Below are 10,865 nucleotides of genomic sequence, written 5' to 3'. Positions count from 1 at the left end.
TATTTGCAGGCCCCTACAATTGGGTCCCTTCAATTTGAAATCAAATTCATCCCTACTTTTTTCATACTTTGATTTTTGAAACAGTAATTTGCAACTAATAGTTTTGCTGCTGGTGATTTCCCATGCTATGTTTATTTTCAAGGGAGCATTAGTGGGTCATTTCTATTGAAATTTTGTAGGAAATTTCAATTCAAATTATTAGGTTTCCAACACTTCATGTCTTCAATCTTCATCATCATAAACAGACCTTGTTCCTTTTCAATCATTATTATTTCTTTTTCCAAATTAAAATGTTTTATTCTTTGTTTGGTTTATTGGAAAATAAATTAAAATCAAAAGTACATTTTTAAGGAAATTACTAAAAAGAAAAAGAACAAGAATCAATAAAATAAGTCCTGTTTATATTTTTTTTAGTGTCTAATTTAAAAACTAAATGTTGATTTTTCTTTGCAATTTTAGAAAAATCATAGTTTTGTTTATTCAAATTTTATGGTTTCTCATTTTTTAAGATGAGTAGAGTCAGTTCTAAACCGGCTTATCCAATAAAATCAACAAAATTCAGTCAAATCAATTCAGTATGTTCGGTTTTAATAATGATTGTTAAAACAATGATATAATCAGCTAATTAAATTGATTTTTGATATTTAAATTAATAATTAAATTGATCAAATTAATAAAAATTTTTAATAATTTTTAAATATATATAATATAATATATTTTATTCATATTTTAAAAAATGGTATGATATTTTCCATCCAAAATCCATGAAAAAATAGTAGACAAATTCGGTTTTTGAACTGAACTGACAAACTGCTTACTAGTCACTTCTACTTATTTTCACTCCAAAATTTTTATTTTTTAAAATTTTTTATTGTAATTGTGTAAAATATTGATCAATATAAATAAAAATGGAAATCCTCTAAAATATCAATGAGATAGCTAATCCCAAAAATGTATGAGATATTTATAAGTTAAATTCATTTTTTGATTCTGAATATTATCATAGAATTAATATGAATATCTTTTTTTAAAGTTTTTTTTACAAGGTGATCTGCATCTCCTTCAATGATTTTCTTGCCATTTGTGTAAAAAAAAAAAAAGTTTTCAGAGGAAATAAACAAAAAGTTTTCAAATTACAGAAATTTATCAATCAACTTATATTAGTAGGAAGACTTTCTGCCACAATATCTGCATTTTCTCTATCGAATTTACCTATTAAGATTTTCCATTGTCGTATTTCATTTTTAGTAGTACTCTTTTACATATAGAAACTGATTTCTTGCTAACATGTAAGGACATACAAAACATATTACAGCCGAAATAACTGACTGTTATGAGTTGCTTCCCATTTTCTAATTTTGTTACGCATGACAGAGGAATAAAAATTAATAATTGATAAATTATTGTCGCAGCAAAACAAATATATGTGCATAGGAATCCGGCTCAACAAATGACAGATGTAGAAAACAAAAAATGCAAGGATATAAAATATCTTTAGTTTGATCGAAATGGAGAGAGCAAAACAAGGAGATTTCCAAATGGATAAAAAAAAATTTTAAATGATAAAGATATTTATGTTTAAATGATAAATTATATCAACTGTTAAATTAAACAAAAATCAAGGACCATAAATATATAAAATTATTTCATTTTACATTAATATAAATACGTCTCTTCTTTTATATATATTTTGAAATATATTATATCCATGTTTTGTGAGACACCATCTTCATATTGCTTAGGATTAGAAGTTGGGACACCCACCTTCATTTGGGTACAATTTTGTCGCATATAAATTTTGGGAGTTTCAATATTTAAGCAGATTTTTTTTTTGTATTAATATATATATATATATATATATATATATATATAAAAGCACATGCTATAACATCAGTATCTTCTTGGGCTTTTTCTCCATTACTTATCTATCTGTTCATTATTTATCAATTTATTATCATCATTCATATGTGTAAATTCACCCATAAAATTACTTATGTATTGTCATGTTTATAAATAATGATTAAAGAGTATTAAAAAGTAATTTATAGAAAAATAATGGATGAGAGCCGGACTCATCCTTACTCCTTTTTTTCCCTTTTTTTTTTATTGTCTAAAATGCATATGTATATTTTAAAATGTACTGTTTAATTAGAAGATTGTTAAAATTTGGTTAAAAGGTCAAAAATATTACCTATGAATTATAATTATAAAATTATTTATGTTTTTAACATTTTATTACAATTAATTGAGTTTTTAATCTTTTATTTCAACTTAATTGAATCTTTAATTAGACAAAATCTAGTCAACTAACAAAATTGAATCAATCGATCTCAAAATTACAATTAATTGAATCCTTTAAAAGATTTTAGAGAAAGGGGAAAGGAAAAAAAAAAAAAAAGTTTATTTTATTTAAGTTTCAATTGCATCATGTGAACAAATTTTATCTATTTTATTAATATTATGTGAAATTTAATTTTAATTGATAAAAAAATTAACTGTATTATCCAAATAAAAACTTAATTAAATGCATAAAAATATTAAAAGAATTAATTGATTGTAATAAAAAAATAAAAACATAAACAAATTTTTAATTATTGTTCGAAACTTTTATATACTTTAGCCTTTAAAGCTTTATGGTAAAAAGATTTTAAAAACTTGCTTATCGGAATGTATTTTTTTTTTTTTTTAGTTTTAATCTCACGGAATTGAATTTACCACCCTCGATGTAAGGGCATTGATGTTACCTACTTATGTTTTGCTGCCGATCTTATTGTCTTCACTAAAAGTACACCTTCATCCATTATAGCCATTCATAGCATCTTATAAAAACTCTATTCATTGTCTGGCTTGCGACTTAATTCCTCGAAAAGTGAAATTTATTCTTCTGGTATTTCTGATGATGATTTGTGCCTTATTTAATTTAAACTTGGCACACTTCCGGTAAGGTATCTTGGAGTACCACTCCACTTTCTACACGAAAGTTGTCCGAAAAGGATTGTGCAACCTTTGTGGATAAAATTACCAATAGGGTTAGAAGTTGGGCTGTCAAGAATCTCTCGTATGTAGAAAGGCAGCAGTTGGTCAAGTCAGTTATTTTTAGTATGCAGAACTTCTGGCTTAGAAATTTTATTCTTCCTCAAAAAGTCATTAAAAAAGTGGTGCAACTTTGTACTGCATTCTTTTGGGAAGGTAAAGTGGCAAGGCTCATGGTCATCGGTTTGGCAGCATCTTTGCATACCAAAATCAGAGGACGGACTTGGGCTTGAGGATTAAAAATCCTGGAATCAGGCATGCATACTCTTCTGAGCATGGGTGAAGAAATGCTTGCTAAACTTCCCACTAAACAATGATTATGCAAATGGGGTGTTCCTTCAGAACCAAATTCTTGCTTTGTAATTAGAAGTTGAATCTAAGGATCATCTATTCTTCACATGTATGTTCACTAAACCAATTTGGTTGCAAGTGCTTCAGCTCCGTGGGATTCAAAGGCCAGTGCATGACTGGCAAAATGAAATCATCTGGATCAAAACTAATTTCAAAGGCAAATCCCTCCTCATGTTATCTTTAAAATAGCCTGAAATGTGTTTATTTATGGTGTGCGGAAGGAAAGAAAAAAGAGAGTTTTCTGTCAACATAATGGCTGCAGTAGCTCCATTTTGCAGTTTGTGAAAGATGCAGTACGATACAGGCTATATGGTTCTCACCTTACATCTGCCAATTCTCCAAATATACTTCTTTGGCATAATTGGGATCTTGATGAAACAGGTAGAGATATTTTTGGATCCAAAGGATAAAATGATTATTTTTTTTATTAAAAATTGTTATCAAATAATTAAGGGTATTTTTTATTTTTAAACCGACTTGACATATTAGATCGACTTAATATGTATAATATTATGTTAGTTTGATTATATTATCAATTTATCTTATAAATTCTTTATCTTTCATCTATAAATAAAATCATTCAAATACTATTTAATTATCTTGTTTTCTTTTACTTTCTTTTTATTTTACCGTCTTTCTAATTTTTTATAATCGATTTTTGACTTAAACATTGAAGTGCAAGCGTATAAAATATTTCTAATCCTTACTCTTGACTATTCTTTTTTTTCTTTCTTATGATTTAAGAGTTTTATCTCTTAGCTCAGAGCTGACGCAAATAGAAACATTATTAAGTTGATTTGTTTGTACTCTTTTCTTATTTATTGTGATTTTTCTGATAGTAAACTCTGCTATTTTTTTGGATGAATAAAATTTAACTTATCCAAAAGTAAAATATACCAGAGTTAAGATAGTTTGATGCGGCTTAATCATAATCACAAATATTCAAGACAATATTTTTTGGCATCGTTTAGATAATCTTAAATCTTTACTCCTTATAAAAAATTTTTGCTTGATCTCATTTGATTTATTTATTTATTTTCATTATTTTCCATTGTAATATATATAAAAAAAAAACAAAGAAAGCTGTATAACTAATAATCAACACTCCACCTTTTGTCTAACTCAATTATTAAAATTAAAAACATTATTACTCATGTTCTGTTTTTTTTATTGTTCAAAATTAATATAATGAAAAGAAAAAAAAATCATTCACTATAGTTTTGTTTGGTATGATTAAAGAAAAACGGCTTGGAAAAGACGGTGACTTTTGAGTTTGGACCCACCCAATTCCATGAGGGATACAGTGATTTCAGGTGCCAAACTTTCCCAGGAAAATCAGGTGCTCTATACTCCGTTACAAATCAAGTCTTTACTAAAAACTTTTCCATTCTTTAATTATCTTCACTCTTAATATCTAAAAATCATCATCATCACCGTTATAAATAATTAATTTTATCCGAAGATTTAAATTAATTTGACTTTAGAATTTATATTTAATTTTTTATTAAATCGATTTAATATTTTTTAAAACTTATGAATTATTAATGAAAACTACCATATTAATTTCGAAACACAATCTATTTGAAAAGATTCTCAATTTTTATTTAGAGATTGTTGGAGTGTTTATATTTTAAGAGAGAGAAAAGAATAGAAAAAATAAAATAAAATAAATTCATTTTTATAATGTGTAAAAAATGAAGAAACGGGATTTGCATTACGTCCGACCCAACCCGAGTGTATTGACTCGCTTGCTGCTAAACCTGTTGACCTATGCCATTGGCCCATTCATAAGCACAGATTGAGCAAATGACCGGGTTGATTTGGTAATTTTATTAATTTTTATTCCTTTTATTTAGTTTTTAGGGATTGATTTGCATATTTAAAATTAAAATTTTAAGACATTAATGATAAAGTTAAGTTTTTTCTAAAAAATTGTTAAATGGTAGATTTAAGGTATATGCACTCCATCTTTTTAATTTGATAAATTTGTGAGATTTTTTTGAAGATGAGATTTTTAAAAAGTTCAAATAATTATTTTTTAAAAATCTTTAGATTAAAAAATTATTTTTAAATACTATCAAAGTGTTGAGATATTTAAAATAATTTTTAATAAAAAATATCTTTATCCTTTTAAAAAGTAAATTTTTATAATTTAAGAATAACAACAAATAATAAAGATGTTGTATAAATCAATTTATAAACATTATATTTTGTTGTTTTCATTTTGTGCATACATGTTCAATTTTGAAAAAAAAAAAAAATAATAAAACAAAAGCCTAGAATAATGAGATTTTAAGAAACTTGGAATAAATTTTTTTAAAAAACTCCTGTAAGAGAAAATTTCTCATAATATTTTCAAAGTATTAGAATGTTATGAGAACTTTTCAAGACAACATATTCTTGTTTGCTTTTCAAATAAAAATAAAAGGTAAAATCCATTTTTTAAAATTAAGACATGATAAGAAAATAAAATGAAATTGGTGAAAAGAATTAAAAATAGTTTTTGTAGACACCCAATTGGGTCCGGCCCAAATCAATTGGACCTGGCCCAAATGGGTAAACCCAATTCAATTTTATCTTGTATTTTTTTTTCTTCTTTTCTTCTTCTTTTGTATTTTATGTATTGTATTATTTATTATTATTATGTATTAATATATGTATATATTTATTTATTTATTTTTTGTTAGTATTTATGTGTATTTTATTATTTATGTATATATATATATATTTTTTATCTTTTTATTTTATTCATTTTTGTATTTTTACTTATCTAATTATATATCTGATATATTTTTTTTATTATTATTTATCCTATAATATCTGCTGATTTATCTTCTCTAATTATCTAGTTTTTTATTTTATTTGATTTTGATTTTGGAGGGCTGAGATTGAAGGCTGAAGAATCCCATTGGAAATGGGAATTCAATCAGAAGAGTCCAGTGGGATTCAAAGATTGAATTCCCGTCCAAGGAGAAATTGGGATTGATCAGGAACTCCTGATCAATCCCTATAAAAGGGACTCTGGAACAGAATGCAAGACACAGAAAACAGTGAGCCTGAGCTACTGATTTGAGGGGAAAAGACGAATAGAAGAGTGTAGAAGGCTAAGAAAAGGTTTAGGAGAGTTCTAGGAATCATCGAGAATTTTTTGGGAATTTTTTTGAATTTTTTTTTTTTGGGAATTTCTGGAAATTCCAGATTCCGGTTATTTTTCCGGCCAAGTTTGAATTTTCCGGCGATAATTCCGACCAATTTTGAAGTTTCCGGCCACCTGCCCAGTTTCCGACGAGAAATCCCAGAAACCGGCGAATATTCCCAGAAACCGACCGACTTCCGACCAAATTCCGGCGAAATTTCCAGATTCCGGCGACTTTCCCAGAATCCGGCACCGGTGTTCTTCATTTTCTAGAGAGAAGGGAGAGAAAAAAAGAAGAAGAGAGAGAGAGGGAGAAGCGTTCTGCCGAAAAAAAAAAGAGGATTGCCTTTTATACCCTCCCAAAACGACGTCGTTTTGGCTTTAAGTTAATCAGAGGATCCGCGCGTTTTGCCGTAACCCGACCCGACCCGGGCGTCGACCCGCTTTCTGACCCGCGCGTGCCAGCCCACTCCGAGCCGAGCCAAGCCGCCAAGCCGCTCCCCCGAGCCGTTTTCTCTTCCTTGAGCCGAGCCGAGCCGCGATCCGAGCCGCTCCAGGTTTTTTTTTTTTTTTTTTTTTTTGAATTTTTTTTTATTTCTTTGTTTATTTGTTTATTTTATTTTTTATTTTTTATTTATTAGATTAGGTTTATGTAATATTCTTTTTATTTATTTTTTATTATTTTATTTTCTTTAAATAAAAATAAAAAAATTCTAAAAAAATATTTTTAGGGAAAAGTTGAAAGTATCAATTTTCCTTAGAAATAAATTTCCAAAATAAAATATTTTTAGGGAAAAGTTGAAAGTATCAATTTTTCTTAGGAATAAATTTCCAAAAAATATTTTTAGGGAAAAGTTGAAAGTATCAATTTTCCTTAAAAGAAAAATAAATTTCCAAAATAAAATATTTTTAGGGAAAAGTTGAAAGTATCAATTTTCCTTAAAAGAAAAATAAATTTCCAAAAAAAAAAAGTATTTTTGGGGAAAAGTTGAAAGTATCAATTTTTCTTAGAAATAAATTTTCAAAAAAGGGGTTTTTGAGGAAAAGTTGAAAGTATCAATTTTCCTTGAAAATCGAAATTTCCAAAAAATATTTTTAGGGAAAAGTTGAAAGTATCAATTTTCCCTAAAAAAAAAAAAAAATCATTCTTTCCTTCCTTTCTATCTTAATTTTGATTTTGTTTTTTTCTTTAAATAATCCGACAACGGAGCCTCTGTAAGTGAAACAGTAGTTTTTCTTGCATACTCTTGAGGTGAGGGAATTTTCTCAATTTTCTGCTAAAAGTATTAGAGTCAATTGAGAAAAGTTTCTAATAATTAATTACTTGGTAAAATTTTAAGGCTTTTTGGATAATACAAATTTAAGCTGGTACCATCTTTTGATGGGCGTTGTGAGGGTGCTATAACCTTCCTCACACGTAACCGAACTCCCGAACTCTGTTCTGGTTTGTAGACCTGAACCTATTCTTTTAGAGACCCTTAAGCTTAGGTGTTCCCTTAAAGGACAGATTCTTTAGGTGGCCAATCGCACCTAGATAAAAAAGATTGGTGGCGACTCCCTAAAAGTCAACGTCTAGCGATAGATCTCCGGATCTAGACGTTAGGCACAACTTGGCGACTCCGCTGGGGACCTTGAGAGTCAGGCCAGCAAATAATTTGTGTTATCCAAAAGCCTAATAAAATTGAACCCTTTTGTATATATGTATTATTACTCATTCTTGTTTATTTACTTTATTAATTATGTCATTCATGTGCATGTGCATAACATGAGCTCTACACCCGAGCTCCGTCCCTCTAGGAAGGAGTAAAGTACCTATTGCTTTCGTGAGGTCTAATGCCTCCGCAGTGGCTAGCGAAATACTCCCACTCAAATTGAACATTTTCCGCTTGTAGCCTGTAATGGGTGAGGATTATGGTGCCTTACTAGTCTGTGATGGACAAGGATGTAAGGAACAATTTGAGGACCTTTAGACTTTGATCTTAAAACCACATGTAGTGAACCTTAAGAGTGCCTACACCTAGGATAGAGCTCTTTCTACCCAATGATAGATATACCCTGAAATTAGGACACAAAAAGGGTGTTTATCTAATCATTTTGTTTGCTTAACTTTGTGTATTATTTTTATCATATGTAACATTATGCATCAACATCACTTTCATTTCATCCATGGAACTAACTATGTTGTTTGTCTGATTGTATGCATCTGCATTATTTTTATGACCATGTTTTAACACAATCATTTGCATCCATTTCATACTAGATTTCATTCAGAAAAATGTACATTTTATACATAAGGCACAGCTTTGATAAAAGATTTAAGGAAATTATTTTTTAATATCAAAAGTAAAACCATTTTTATAAAAATAAAATGATAACACATGATTATTTAGTAGCATTTTGAAAATAGGTGATTTAAGGATGCTAATATTATTTCACTTGTAATTGTATTCTCAAACCCAAACTATTTTTGTAAACAAAAAAAATTATCTTTTAGATAAATCTTAATTAATTTTAAAGTTTTATTAAAAAGGATAAATTTTATTAAATCATCAATTGTATCTAATCAAAAAGATTGTTAGTGATTTTTTATTTTTTAAAAATTGTCTAGCGGTCGAATCTTCAGACAAAATCATTATAACAACTTAGTGACTCTACTAGAGATTTTTTTTAAAATTAAGCCAAAAATTAATCATGTATTATCTTTAGTAGTAATTTAATAGTGTTAATTAATATTTCACTTTAATTTCTTCAATTTTGATTTTGTACTTTTCTTAAAAAAATTCTTTTGCTTGCATTTGCATTTTAATTATGTTATTTATTCCATGTTACTTTTATTATTATGCTTTATATATATTGTTATTAATAATGCTTGGGGCATGGGTTGTAATGTTATATTCTCCCAAACACAAAATGACATATTCATATCATTCATAAGCTCTATCTTCTAGAAAGAATTAAAGTATTTATGTTGTTGTGAGATATTAACTTTTGTAATGGCAAGTAAAATACTTGCACTTAAGTTGATCCATTTTTTGTTTATAACTTACGATAGGTGAGGATCAATGTGCCTTATTAATTTAGTGTGAATGCTAGGAGAAGCAATTTGGGAACTTTTAGATAAATATAAGTCCAAACCCAACATATAACAAATTGTACGGAACCAACCTTGAGTAAAGCCAATCTAGTCCTTTCTATAAAGGACATCAAAAATTAGGATACACGAAGAAACCCTATCTTTGTCATAATAATTTATTTGTTAAAAGATCAATAAAACAAAAAATTAATAAATATTTTCTATCAAGAGTGCCTTTAAATTTTGTAAAAAAGTTTTTTTATTCATGTCTCTCCCTAAAATTGAAAACTAAACAAAAAATTCTCTTTCATTTTTTATTCTATTCATAAACAATTTCCTTTTAAAAAAGAAAAAATGAAATATTTTCTTTCAAAAAAAAAAAGAAAACTTTTATTGTTCTTTATTTCTTGTTCTAAAAAATGAAAAGTTTTTTTCTTTATCAATTTTTTTTCTAAAAGAAATTTTCTTAAATTGAGATAAATAAGATTTTTAAAAAAATATTATTTTCAAAAAGTTTTTTTTTCATTCTTTTTAACTTTCCTTAAAAATGGGAAATATTTTCATTTAGAAAAAGAGTATTCTTTAATTCTTTGTTATTGTTATAAAGAAAAATAAAGCAAAAAAAGAAAAAAAAAGGTGCTTTTGAGGTGTGTGAATGAAAGAATCAAAGAAAAAATAAAACAAAAAAAATCATATTATTTTTTGTGTTTTACTGAAAAAAGAGGTAAATTAAAAAATATATTTTAGATTGGTTCAAATAATTTGGTGTAAATTTTGAAAAAAAGAAAAAGTAGTTTGATGTGTTGAATAGTAAAAAAAAAAAAAAAACTTTAACTGGTTTAGTAAAAATGTTGAAAAAAAAATCTAGTGAAATGTTTCAAAAAATAGTTTAGTGGAAATTAGCAAAATAAAAAAATAATAGGTTAAACAAAAGTTTCTTGTCTCAATCTTAATGATAACTATAGAAAATATAATTTTTTATAAGTCCATTTAGTTTTAAAATTATAAAAATTTTAATGAATTTGGTGCTTTAATGTGTTAAAATCTTTATTGTTAGATTTGTATGAAAAATTTGGTCAACTTGGAAGTAAACAATATAAACCATGTAAACCATACAAAGGTGGCAAGAAGGTGGCCATGCATAAACCATGCACTTCATGCAAAATTGAAAAATAATATTCGGCCATGGCATAAGAAGCTCATTCACAAGCTCAATTCAGCCATGCACCTAAAAAAAGCTAAACCTATGCAAAGTTGGCATCATGCAACCTA

This window comes from Durio zibethinus, chromosome 14 (assembly GCF_047325235.1).
Source record: "Durio zibethinus cultivar Kanyao isolate XHJ-2024 chromosome 14, ASM4732523v1, whole genome shotgun sequence".
In the NCBI taxonomy this organism is placed as follows: domain Eukaryota; kingdom Viridiplantae; phylum Streptophyta; class Magnoliopsida; order Malvales; family Malvaceae; genus Durio; species Durio zibethinus.
This window is presented reverse-complemented; position numbering follows the sequence as displayed.